General features: G+C 38.2%; 1 protein-coding gene across 2 annotated transcripts in view; it reads left to right on the top strand.

Annotated features, from left to right (window-relative positions):
- The window catches only part of CCDC73 (coiled-coil domain containing 73), a 125,237-nt gene that overhangs the window by 68,307 nt on the left and 42,521 nt on the right, over positions 1-14,409 (top strand). The gene's annotated exons all lie outside the window — the stretch shown is intronic.

The following is a 14,409-nucleotide window of genomic DNA, read 5'->3' as shown; positions in this document are numbered from 1 at the left end:
CTTTGAATTAAGATTTCAATAAGTGTAATGAATAAATTTGTTGTTACCCACTCAAAATATTGTTTCTTTGATCATGACTAGTGGCAAACCTTTTTATGGTGACATGTATTATCAATAAGCATTTGCTATATGTTAATCTCATTAGCACCATTCGTTCATTCAATACTTGAGTAGCTCTGTGTGCCAGGTACTATATGGCACTGAGGATACAGATATGAAGAAAATAAACATGTTCCTGCTTCTTGAGTTATAGTCCAATGGAGGAGTTATATATAAAGCAGTCACACAGATAAAATAATTTAAAATTGTTGTAAATGATATGAAGAAAAATAAAGGGTGTGATGATATTTTCATCGGTGACTTTATTACATTGGAGGTAAAGTGGTGGGGGAGGGAAGAGAGTAATAGTTCAGGCAAAGGAACAGCAAAAGCCTTGATAAGGGAAAGAGTTTAGTATATTTAAGGAACTAGAAAAAGTCTGGTATGGCTGGAGCACTTTGAAGGAGTGCATTGGATGTTTATTGGTTGCTTACTGAGCATTAGTATCCCCTTTGTCCTTCCTAAACTTACACAGATTCTTGTTTTGATGCCTCCAACTTTAGAGAGGAACCCTAAATTGGCAGAAAACCATAAACATATTTCATTCAGTTCAGTTCAGTCGCTCAGTCGTGTCCGACTCTCTGTGACCCCATGAGCCACAGCATGCCAGGCCTCCCTGTCCATCACCAACTCCCAGAGTTCACTCAAACTCATGTCCAGAGAGTCGGTGATGCCATCCAGCCATCTCATTCTCTGTCGTCCCCGTCTCCTCCCGCCCCCAATCCCTCCCAGCATCAGAGTCTTTTCCAGTGAGTCAACTCGTCGCATGAGGTGGCCAAAGTATTGCAGTTTCAGCTTTAGCATCAGTCCTTCCAATGAACACCCAGGATTGATCTTACTCTACCACAGTCATTGGTTCAGGAATAGATAAATGACCTTCAGTTCAGTTCAGTTCAGTTGCTCAGTCGTGTCCGACTCTTTGCGACCCCATGAATCATAGCATGCCAGGCCTCCCTGTCCATCACCAACTCCCGGAGTTCACTTAGCCAGTGGTTATAAACCAGGAAGAATGTAACCGCTACTGGGGCTGGCAGTCATGCTATTAATACAGTCATGAGAAGCTAAAAAGGAGCAAACTGATGATGTGGATGCCAGATTGCTGTGATGTAAAGAAACCTGTTCGTTGATGACATTTTGAGTTTGAGTGAACTCCGGGAGTTGGTGATGGACAGGGAGGCTTGGCGTGCTGTGATTCATGGGGTCGCAACGAGTCGGTCACGACTGAGTGACTGAACTGAACTGAACTGAACTGATGAGTTCCTGAATGGATCAGCCCTGTATTTGCCCTACCTCTAGACTTTCAGTTTTGTGAGCCAATGAATCCCCGTTATTTTTTTAAACCAGTTTCATTAGGACTAGTTTATTTTTCCATTATTTGCAACTAAAAATATCTCCTCTGAGACAAGGGGAGAGTGGTGTGAGAGGAGAGAGAAGTTAGGCAAGGCCTTTTTCTTTTTACTGAGCATGACCTCTTATTTCTTTCTCCTAATCTTTTCAAAGCCCTAAATGGAATAATACCACTTTGGACCACCTTCTTATCCCCGAGAGAATTAAGTACCTGTCTTTACTGACACTCAGAAAATCCTTTGGAGCAATCATTAAGTGACATTTAAACATCTGTGATTTTCTGAAGTTTGAATATGATATACCTGGGTTTAATTTTTTGGTCACATTTTCTTCTTGGTGTTCTCTGAGTTTCTTGGATTGTGGTTTGGTGTGTGACATTAATTTAGGGAAAGACAATCATCAGTGCTTCAAATATTGCTGCTTTTCCTTTCCTTCTCCTTCTGGTATTCCCATTATACTTGTGTTATAATTTGCCTGTGTGATCCTCAATTGATGGATGTTCTCTTATGCCTTTTTCAGTCTTTTTATTTTTTGTTTTCAGTTTTTGGATTTCTGTTGCCACATCCTCAAGCTGAGAGATTATTTACTCAGCCATGTCCAATCTACTATTGAGACCAACAAAGGCATTCTTCATTTCTATTGCAGTGTTTTTGATCTGAAGCATTTCTTTTTGATTCTTATTTAGAATTTACATCCTCTCTTTACATTATCCATCTATTCTCTCATTTTTTTTTGTTTTTTTCTATTAAAGCTTTTAGCATATTAATCATAGTTTTTAAAAAATTCCAAGTCTGATAGTTTTAAATTCCTGATGTATCTGACTCTGGATCTGAAACTTGTTTAGTCTCTTCAAACTTTGGTTTTTGCCTTTTAGTATGCCTTGTAATTTATTTGTTGTAAGACAGACATGATATACTGGGTGAAAGGAATTTCAGTTAATAGGCCTAGAGTATGAGTTTGAGCGAACTCCGGGAGTTGGTGATGGACAGGGAGGCCTGGCGTGCTGTGATTCATGGGGTCGCGGAGAGTCGGGCACGACTGAGCGACTGAACTGAATATACAGGTGGGGGGATGGGTGTCTTATGATTAGATGGTCCTGTTGCCCTTGGACTGTGAATTTCACTAGTGCTTGTCAGTCCCTGCCCACCCACCTCCTATTGTACAGGGTGGTTGGAGAGTTGGATATTACTCTTCCCTCAGGTAGTTTATATTCAAGTCAAATAGTTTCTCATAAAGGCAGGACTTGTTGATAAGAACAGAATGAGTTGGTGTATTTCAGAATGGTTCCTTTTCCTCCTGCTTCTAGCAGGATGAATTTTTCACTGATATTCACTGAGAGGACCTTGAGATAAAATGACACCAAAGTTTGAGGGCCCCCATGAATGTGTCCTGCTGAATTTTTTAACTCCCAGAATTGCCTACTCTAAGCCTCCAGGAATTAGTCAATTACAGTTTAGTTTTTCCTACCTTGGCATTGGTGCCTGTGAAGGTTTCTGTTTATGATTTTCTATAGTCACCTCTCTGTTCCTCTGATTTTTGAGGCAGCAGTTTGTCTTATGACCTTAAGATGAGTTGTTGATTTTCAGTTTGCTCAGCTTTTTATGTGTGGTAGAATCAAATGGAAACTTGTAACTAAGCTTCTTACATGCTGGAGAGAAACTGGAAAACTTTTAAACTGTTATTTTACCAAAATTAAAAATATAAAGATAATTTATTTATAGAGACACAGGCTTAAGTTTTGAGAATGTTTGTGCTACCAGATGAATGACATATACTTTAGTGCATAATTCAAGAAATCAGGAAATTTTACTGCTTTTAGTATCATTTCAAGGAAAGTAGGACCACTTGGGCTAAAGATTAATGTGACTTCTAAATGCTAAGCTAATATTACAAAGACCGTTAATATTTGTAACACTATTATATCTAGTCTTGTTCTTATATATGAAAAAAGTGAAAGTGTTAGTCTTTCAGTCGTGTCCGATTCTTTGCCACCCCATGGATTATAGCCTGCCAGGCTCCTCTGTCCATGGAATTCTCCAGGCAAGAATACTGGAGTGGGTAGCCATTCCCTTCTCCAGAAGGTCTTCCTGACTTGATTGTATAACTGCCCATAAATTAGTTCCATATTCCATGGACTTTATCCCGGGACCAGAAGTAAAATCATAGGAGTAGCTCAGTACAGAATGTTAGAATGGTAATAAGCATGTGTCTCTAGGCCTTAAAAGTCTTATGTCTATCCAACAAACTACCTAAGAGGACAATTTATATATAAAAAATATTTATATTCAGTCACATTTAAGAATACTAAAGATGGCTCTTTAATATAGGGAGAAAAAGCTGTAATTTGAAAATTTTGTCTGTCATTTCAATTCAGAATTGTTAAAAGGACTGTTCATTTTTTTTATGCTAAAATACTCCAATTCCTTTTTTTTCTTTTTTTTAAATTAATTTATTTTTAATTGAGGGATAATTGCTTTACAAAATTTTGTTGTTTTCTGTCAAACCTCAACATGAATCCACCATAGGTATACATATATCCCCTCTCTTTTGAACCTTCCTCTCTGGGCTGCTCATATGGAAATATAAACAATACTGACTGAATAGTTGTGAATAAACACATTTTTAGTGATATTGCTTTAGTTTATTTTTTTGTTTGACACTGTTACCATTGTCCTAAATGATTAAATCATTAATCATTAAATCATTAATTTGGTGATTATATTAAAAGAGTCATATGTGCCTCTATTCAATTACTATTTGCATTATTGTGAAAATCAGAAAGTGAAGAGGAACTCAAAAGCCTCTTGATGAAAGTGAAAGAGGGTTGATCGCCGAAGAATTGATGCTTTTGTACTGTGGTGCTGGAGAAGACTCTTGAGAGTCCCTTGGACTGCAAGGAGATCCAACCAGTCCATTCTAGAGGAGATCAGTCCTGGGTGTTCATTGGAAGGACTGATGCTAAAGCTGAAACTGCAATACTTTGGCCACCTCATGCGACGAGTTGACTCACTGGAAAAGACTCTGATGCTGGGAAAGATTGGGGGCGGGAGGAGAAGAGGATGACAGAGAATGAGATGGCTGGATGGCATCACCGACTCTGTGGACATGAGTTTGAGTGAACTCCGGGAGTTGGTGATGGACAGGGAGGCCTGGTGTGCTGTGATTCATGGGGTCGCGGAGAGTTGGACACAACTGAGCGACTGAACTGAACTGATTGTGAAAATATTGTACCTCATAAAGTTCTCTACTAAATTATGTATTTTTCGTTAAATAAGAACAAATATTTCATTGTAACATTATTGTTTGTTATTTAGTCACTCAGTCGTGTCCGACTCTTTGCAACCCCATGGACTGTAGCCCACCAGGCTCCTCTGTCCATGGGATTCTCCAGGCAAGAGTACTGGAGTGGGTTGCTGTTTCCTTCTAGACTGTTGTATTTCTAGTGTATGGTTTAAGACCAACCTGTAGAAGGAGATGCTGCTGCTGCTGCTGCTAAGTCACTTCAGTCGTGTCCGACTCTGTGTGACCCCATAGACGGAAGCCCACCAGGCTCCCCCATCCCTGGGATTCTCCAGGCAAGAACACTGGTGGGTTGCCATTTCCTTCTCCAGTGTGTGAAAGTGAAAAGTGAAAGTGAAGTCACTCAGTCGTGTCCGACCCTTAGCGACCCCACAGACTGCAGCCTACCAGGCTCCTCCATCCGTGGGATTTTCTAGGCAAGAGTACTGGAGTGGCTTGCCATTGCCTTCTCCGAGAAGGAGATGAGGTCTGTGTAAATCCATGGAGAGTTTCCCAAGCTGGATTTATGTGAAAAGAGTAAAGAATGTCTGTATACATGAGTAGAATAGTGTTGCTCTTGAGCACACTTACCCCCTTTTCCCAGATCTTGCCACCTTGTTCAGGGCTGCCTAAATATACTGATGTGTCATGTGATGATGCCTCTGTCACTGTCGAAAGCATTAAGTCGGTAATCATGCTGCTAAATAGTTCTTGGAAGAGAGATTTTATGGAAGGGTAAAGTGGGAATGTTATTACCTTTGAGAGTTACATATTCAAATAGCTGAAAGGATAAGAATTTATAAATGTATTTTAACAGATAGTTTTTAATATTTCAGACATTCTCGGTATAAGAATTTTGTGTTTCTTAGTGTAGTCTTGATTTTTAACTTTAAGAAAACTTTTTTTCTGTTTTTCTTCTTTAGAGGCTAGTCAAGCCCAGTAGTAAAAACATTTTTTTAGATTACTCATTTAAAACTTATAATCATTAATTTTTCCAAAGTTAATTTTTATTTTTCTTTTATGCTGTTGTTTGATTTTGTCCAGGACAGTTATTGGTTTGTGATAAGATGGAATTCTTTTTTTGTGTGTGGAGCAAAGTTAAACAGACCAAACTTAGTTGTTAGATAAAACTAAGTATTACAGTTCTGAATGCTGGGTTCACCATTATGGCAATCATGAAGAATTCCTGATACTATCTGTGTGCTGCATTCATAACCTCTGCTATTTGTCTGAGTAAACGTCAGAGCTCTCAAGGAGATAGTGATATTTAACAGACTACCTCATACCAGAAGAGGAGGGGTAAAGGAGAAAAGGGCATGATATTTATGACTCTAGGAACTATAAGTTGTAATTTAATGAGATCAAAGCATGTGCTGTTTATTTGCTGCACTAACAGCTTTGAATAAAATGGGTAGAAAACAGACAATGTACTAAAAGTTCAGGATATTTAAAAGCTATAAGGGCTATAAAATCAAAAGCCTATTTTCAGTGGGGAATCATTTCTTAAATATTTCTGATTTTAATTTAATATGCTCTTCAGATTAAGTAATTATAAGAGAAAAACAAAGACATAAGAAATGATTATTTTCTGCTTTTGTCAGTTGCATACTGTAATTTTTCCCTTTCCTTCTTCCTTCCCACTTCCCTTTTGTTTCATAATAATTATTATAAAAGAATTGATATATTTCAGAGTATCTTCTATAAAACTTAGCTGATTACAACAGCTTCATGATTTCAGTTGTTGAAAAATGTAGAAAGACATAGAAGTTTGGTCCACTTTGTAACCTTGACAGAAGAAAAACTTCTAGAAAACCAACCCTTTTGTAATTTACAGAATTGTAAAATACTATATCTGAATATGTTTTAGCCGTATATCTTAGTTTAATTATATTTTTATCAATAGGGCTTTGTATCTTAGGAATGAGTCTAGAACAGATCACTAGTATAAAACAAGCCATCTAATTAATTTCTAAGTTGTTTACTTCATGTAGGTGTATCTTGCTCCAAGAAAACCCAATATAAAAAATTAAAGAAACATGGTTGCAAGTTTTCTTTTAAAAATCATGTTAGTGCACAAAAAAGCAGCTTGAAAGCAAAGTTTTAGAACATCATGTGTAAAGAAAAATGTACATTAGTTTAAACCAAATATCATTGTGTCTTTAAAAAAATCAATTTAGCATATAAGACTTTTTTTTATTAATCAGGTGGTGTTTGACTAAATTCCAAGTAACACAAATATTAGTCAAATTTAGATAAAAATTTTGAGGTCTTCTGACAGATGCTTTCCCTTAGTCTCCAAAAGTTTTAAAAAGTTTAATTAATTGCTGAATTGACTGTCTTTATTTTTGTATTCTTTAGTATCCACAGTCAATTTAACTGTTCACCCATGTTTTTGAATATTTATCCAGGATGGATATATTAAGAGCAATAAATTCTTATATTCAATAAGTTCGTTGAGTCAAAGACCGTCTAGCTTATGAACTAGAATAATGTTTTTTTCATATTGTCTTACTTGTTTTCTAGAATATACTTGGATCTGAATTTATAATGCAGAGTTAACCATATTAATCTCACAAGTTTAGGGTTGTTAATTAAGTCAGTTAAGGTTCTGCCCCCACATATGTGTTTTTCTAAAGTTAACATAATGCCAATGACTCACCTACTACTAAGCTTTGTTTTTTATTACTGGTAAGGAAATTGTAGTAATCTGTTCACATTCAAATGAGGAGCATCTATCTGTAACATGGTGGTCTACAGGGTTGTGGTTATTAACTTGATTAGAATAAGCCATCTGATTCAATCAGTGATTAAACCCTTAGGAGTGTACTTTCCTGTATACTATACAATTAACTCAGCACTCTACTATACCATAGAATTTTATCATGCTCAAAATTCTCCAAGCCAGGCTTTAGCAATATGTGAACCGTGAACTTCCAGATGTTCAAGCAGGTTTTAGAAAAGGCAAAGGCACCAGAGATCAAATTGCCAACATCTGCTGGATCATAGAGAAAGCAAGAGAGTTCCAGAAAAACATCTATTTCTGCTTCATTGACTATGCCAAAGCCTTTGACTATGTGGATCACAATAAACTGTGGAATATTCTGAAAGAGATGGAAATACCAAACCACCTGACCTGCCTCTTGAGAAACCTGTATGCAGGTCAGGAAGCAACAGTCAGAACTGTACATGGAACAACAGACTGGTTCCAAATAGGAAAAGGAGTACGTCAAGGTTGTATATTGTCACCCTGTTTATTTAACTTATATGCAGAGTACATCATGAGGAACTCTGGGCTGGAAGAAGCACAAGCTGGAATCAAGATTGCCGGGAGAAATATCAATAACCTCAGCTATGCAGATGACACCACCCTTATGGCAGAAAGTGAAGAGGAACTCAAAGGCCTCTTGATGAAAGTGAAAGAGGAGAGTGAAAAGGTTGGCTTGAAGCTCAACATTCAGAAAACGAAGAACATGGCACCTGGTCCCATCACTTCATGGGAAATAGATGGGGAAACAGTGGAAACAGTGTCAGATTTTATTTTTTTCTGCTCCAAAATCACTGCAGATGCTGATTGCAGCCATGAAATTAAAAGACGCTTACTCCTTGGAAGGAAAGTTATGACCAGCCTAGATAGCATATTGAAAAGCAGAGACATTACTTTGCCAACCAAGGTCCATCTAGTCAAGGCTATGGTTTTTCCCGTGGTCATGTATGAATGTGAGAGTTGGACTGTGAAGAAGGCTGATCGCTGAAGAATTGATGCTTTTGAACTGTGGTGCTGGAGAAGACTCTTGAGAGTCCCTTGGACTGCAAGGAGATCCAACCAGTCCATTCTAAAGGAGATCAATCCTGGGTGTTCATTGGAAGGACTGATGCTAAAGCTGAAACTCCAGTACTTTGGCCACCTCATGCGACGAGTTGACTCATTGGAAAAGACTCTGATGCTGGGAGGGATTGGGGGCGGGAGGAGAAGGGGACAACAGAGAATGAGATGGCTGGATGGCATCACCGACTCTGTGGACATGAGTTTGAGTGAACTCTGGGAGTTGGTGATGGACAGGGAGGCCTGGCGTGCTGTGATTCATGGGGTCACAAAGAGTCGGACACGACTGAGCGACTCAACTGAACTGAACTGAACTGGATCCAACAGTTAGGTGAATTACTCAGTGTCAAGTAGCGTGTAAAAGAGTTTCTATTTATCCTCATTTTGTACCATATACTGTTTGTAGTCAGTAATATTGTAAACAGCCTATAAATTTTATAGTGTTAGTTGAAATTCTTCATGTAGTAGATGTTGTGATGATTCCTCAATGTCCATTGCGTCTCATATGATCAGTCTGTCTTTAAGCTAATTGATATAATCTCCAATCTTCATGCCAGTATTTGGTTCAGGAATGAGCATGTGATCTAATTCTGGCCAGAGGGAGGTGATTCAGGGAAAAAATTTCCTTACTCTTTAGAAGGCGCTCCAGGAAGAGACTATGCAATGAGTTGCTATGCAATTCCTAAATTACCTCTTGCTACAGAATAAATTATCCTTATCATTTAATGGTTTAAGTATGGTTTTCTGATAGTTATAACCCAAGCATCCTGATACTAATTCATGTTTTTCATTACAAAATATTGTATTTTGTACAAAATGATATTTAAAATACAAAATCTATTGATTTTACATATATGTGATATGTTAAGGGTCTTTGGGTACAAATAAATTCTTCTGGCTCCCTAATTGTCCTATTTTTCTCCCCAGTTCATCCAAAGCTCTGTCATAACATCTTTCTTTGTTTCAATTAGCTCATCCTCCTCAATTTAATCATTCACTTTATGTAGATGACTTCATATCTATATTTCCAGCACACATTTCTTTTAATCTGCAGTTTTATATTTTCAGCTGCCTGCAGGTCATCTCCTTTTATGATGTACTGTAATTTCAGGGTCATCCACCCATTGATTCTTCATTCTTCCCATCCTTCCTCATCTGACCCTGCCCCCACCCCCCAAAAAATTCGTACAACTCTCCTTTCAAAGGAAACCATCTTGCTGCCTATAAAGATAACTCACCACTGATACATTGAAACTTTTTTTGAGGGCATTTATCATATATAACCTTTTATAATTTAAAAAATAATGAATGAATTTTCTTTTAGAATGGTATCACCCTATGACTTAAGTTAGTGATTTGTGCTTTTTGGTTTTCTTGAGAGTCAGTCTCTTAAGAAAGTTCAGAATTGATGCTTGTGAACTGTGGTATTAGAGAAAACTCTTGAGAGTCCCCTGGACTACAGGGAGATCAAACCAGTCAGTCCTGAAGGAAATCAGTCCTGAATATTCATTGGAAGAACTGAGGCTGAAGATGAAATTCCAATATTTTGGCCACGTGATGCAAAGAACTAACTCATTTGAAAAGACCCTGATGCTGGGAAAGATTGAAGGTGGGAGGAGAAGGGGACAACAGAGCATGAGATGGTTGGATGGCATCACCAACTCAATGGACATGAGTTTAAGTAAGCTCTGGCAGTTGGTGATGGATAGGGAAGCCTGGCATGCTACAGTCCATGGGGTCACAAAGAGTCAGACACAACTGAGCAACTGAACTGAAGAGTCAGTCTCAGAATATCATCCATCTCTTACTTATCTTTAATAGATTTTTTATGTTTCATCAGTGAAGCACCTTTTTCATTTTCTTTTCATTTTCATGCTTCTGTTTTTCACATTTCATAGTTTCCTATTCTCGCTTCATTTAGACTGTTTGAAATAATCTTTTCCCTTCATTTCCTCTATTTGATCATATCTTCCTTTAGAATGTCTCATATTTTCATTATCCATTTTCCAATAGTATAGACATTCATCATCTCATTACTGGATTAATAAAATACCCCTTAGCCAGTGTTCTTTCCTTCAGTTTTTGTTCACTCTTTCTGCCAGACTAATTTTATTAAGTTATTCTTTTAATATGTTGCCTGTATATGCCTGACATATCTACTTAGCACATGTGGAAAGAGTTTTAAATTGAATAGATCTGCTTTATCTTTCAAATCAAGTCCCCAACTTTTTTCCAGCTTTATGAAATACAGTTAACATATAACATAATATAAGCTTATGGTATACAATGTGTTGATTTAGTCTCAAACTTCTTAAAATTAAGTTTTCGGAACTTCCATGATCTGGTCCCATTTTACATCTTCAACATTGTTTCCTACTACTTCCTAATAAGCATCTTCATTCTTTGTAATCTAAAAATCTTTGTTGCCATTATCATAATTCTTAATTTCCCCTGTCTTTTTGCCTTTTTCTCCTTCATATTCCCTACTGCAACTTGAAATGCCTTCTCTCAATTTACTTGTATTAAACGGGATTGAGTCAGGAAACATGGCACATTGGAATGGGCAATTGAGAGAAGTTTAATGGAAGAGCCATTTACAAAATTGTAGGTAGGGTTAAGGGCATCCAACAAGGGATAGAAGCAGTTGGGGAATGATTACACCACCTAGACCTGGTGGTGACAAGGGAAGGAAGCAGATCCTGGAACCTAGAGAGAGCAATAGGTAAAGCTATTGAAGAAAGCTGCAAATCAGAAGCTGTGGCCTTTGGTAAAGGTACAGAGCTGTTGCCAGTTTGTGGTCATGTAGGGAGGGAGCTGGGAAAAATACCTCAATCACTCTGTCTTCCTAGCATACTGATTACTGGTGCCTCCCAGAGACTGAACCCAACAAAGGCAGAGGGAAGGGAACTTGCTTGCGGTATCCACAGATGCCAGCCAGACAAGTCATAGAGAAAGAGTGGAAAATGAATCAGGAGGCCCAAATGCAGGATATCCAGTGTACTACTACTTACTCTTTTAGGCTCACCAGCTTCATTTGAACTTCTTTCCTTATTCAATACATGCTGATTGTTCTCTTAGTGCATTATTTTGTCTGCCTGCTTTTTGGAGATAGGAGAATAAAGCCCTATCTCTTGACCCATGTGGTTACTTTAGCAATTATTTTATGCAGTATACATATCTAAAGGGAATATGTGAACTGAGAACAATGAATTTTTTCTCCTGGATTTTGGACTAAACCAAAAGAGATTTAATCAGGTGAGTTTCTGTCTAGGTAGCTAAGGCTGTAACATAGAATTCTGGAGGTATTGAGAGCCCAGTTTTCTGCTACTCCTTTTTCAGCTTTCTTGATACCACACTCTCTTGGTTTCACTCCTCCCTCAGTTGACTTCAGGTTTCTGTATTAGCAGCTTATTTAATCCATGAATCTTGGACTTTTTTAGAACTCAGTCGTTTGTCATCTCTCCTCTTACTAAAAGTGAAGTGATTGCACCTGTTTCAGTAGTTTTACATTCTATTCAAAAACTGATACATGAGAAATGTGTTTATTTTAGAAAAAAAAGAGAAAATACTTAAAATGAGGAAAATAAAAATTTCCTATAATCTCATCACCCTAATGAACCAATTTCAGTTTTTAGAAATTGAAATGTACTAATCAAGATTCTTAATTGTAAGATGATTTTTTTAGCAAAGGAATTTGGATATTGTTTATCTCAGACTTGGAAAATGGTCAACAGCCAGGGAACATATATCCAGATCCATAGCTTGAAACCAACTTCCACCAATAAGCTGTTTTACACTGCTTATACCATCACTGTTGACCATAGTGGATACTGCTACTGTTACAGGAGTATCACTGTTGTTCATGGAGGCTTGAAGTGACTAGCATGGCCTCTGCTATCTGCCGACTAGTTCCTGATCCTATATCCAAGATAGGTGTTGCTGATTAGCAGAACCTGAAATCATGTTTCTGAGGCTAGTATCTGGCATTTCTGGCTTCTGTTGGGGGCTTTCAAAGTTCAGAGGGAGTTCAGTGATTCAGTTGTGTCTGACTCTTTGCGACCCCACGGACTGTAGCACACCAGGCTTCCCTGTCCATCACCAACTCCTGGAGCTTGCTTAAACTCATGTCCATTGAGTCGGTGATGCCATCCAACTATCTCATCCTCTGTCATCCCCTTTTCCTCCTGCCTTCAATCTTTCCCACCATTGGGGTCTTTTCTGATGAGTCAGTTCTTTGCATCAGGTGCCAAAGTACTGGAGCTTCAGCATTAGTTCTTCTAATGAATATTCAGGGTTGATTTCTTTTAGGATTGACTGGTTTGATCTCCTTGCAGTCCAAGGGACTCTCAAGAGTCTTCTCCAACACCACAGATCAAAAGCATCAATTCTTCTGTGCTCAGTTTTCTTTATAGTCCAACTCTTACATCCATACATGGTTAGTGGAAAAACCGTAGCTTTGAGTAGACGGACCTTTGTTGGCAAAGTAATGTCTCTGCTTTATAATATGCTGTCTAGGTTTGTCACAGCGTTTCTTCCAAGGAGCAAGCGTCTTTTAATTTTATGGCTGCTGTCACCGTCTGCAGTGATTTTGGAGCCCAAGAAAATAAAGTCTGTCACTGTTTCCATTGTTTCCCCATCTATTTGCCATGAAGTGATGGAACCGGATACCATGATCTTAGTTTTTTGAATGTTGAGTTTTAAGCCAACTTTTTCACTCTCCTCTTTCACTTTCATCAAGAGGTTCTTTGGTTCCTCTTCACTTTCTGCCATAAGGGTGGTGTCATATGCGTATCTGAGGTTATTGATATTTCTCCCAGTAATCTTGATTCCAGCTTGTGCTTCATCCAGCCCAGCATTTCACATGATGTACTCTGTGCAGAAGTTAAAATAAGTAGGGTGACAGTATACAGCCTTGACATACTTCTTTCCCAATTTGGAACCAGTTCATTGTTCCATGTCTGGTTTTAACCATTCCTTCTTGACCTGAGTACGGGTTTCTCAGGAGGCAGGTCAGGTGGTCTGATATTCCCATCTCTTTCAGAATTTTCCACAGTTTGTTGTGATTCACACAGTCAAAGGCTTTAGTGTAGTCAATGAAGCAGGAGTTGACGTTTTTCTGGAATTCTCTTGCTTTTTCTATGATCCAACAGATGTTGGCAATTTGATCTCTGGTTACGATGCTGTGTAATCAAGAAAATCAGATCCTTGAACAGAACAGCAGTACTATAGAATACACACCCCCTCAGAAGGTGGTATTTCTGGATTTAAATGTATTCACATGTATCTGTTAAACTCCATGAACATGTAACTTCACAATGTAGACTTCTTTTACATCCCTGTAAAGTCTGTCCTCTGTAATAATGCCAGAGTTATTTCTCTAAAAGGCACATCTTGTTATGTCATTCTCTTAACCAAAATCCTTCAGTGGTTAATTCCTCATTGTCTGTAAGATAAAATTAGAACTCTTTAGCTTGGCCTGCAAATCTTTTGATACTTGAATTTTGCCAAATTTCTAGTCAAAACTTGTTGTTCAGATACTAAATCGTGTCCGACTCCTTGCAATCCCATGGACTGTAGCTTACCAGTTTCCCCTGTCCTTCACTATCTCCCAGAGTTTGCTCAAATTCATGTCTATTGAGTTGGTGATGCTATCCAACCATCTCATCCTCTGTTGCCCCCTTTTTCTCTTGCCCTCAATCTTTCCCAGCATCAGGTTCTTTTTCAGTGAATCAGCTCTTTGCATCATGTGGCCGAAATATTAGAGCTTCAGCATCAGTCTTTCCACTGAATATTTAGTGTTGATTTCCTTTAGGATTGACTGATTTGATCTTCTTGCTGTCAAAGGGACTCTTCTCCAGCAC

Source organism: Moschus berezovskii, chromosome 14 (assembly GCF_049115385.1).
Source record: "Moschus berezovskii isolate FMDL1 chromosome 14, NW_MosBer_1.0, whole genome shotgun sequence".
In the NCBI taxonomy this organism is placed as follows: Eukaryota; Metazoa; Chordata; class Mammalia; order Artiodactyla; family Moschidae; genus Moschus; species Moschus berezovskii.
Note: the sequence above shows the minus strand (reverse complement) of the source record. Positions and strands in the feature narration are given on the sequence as shown.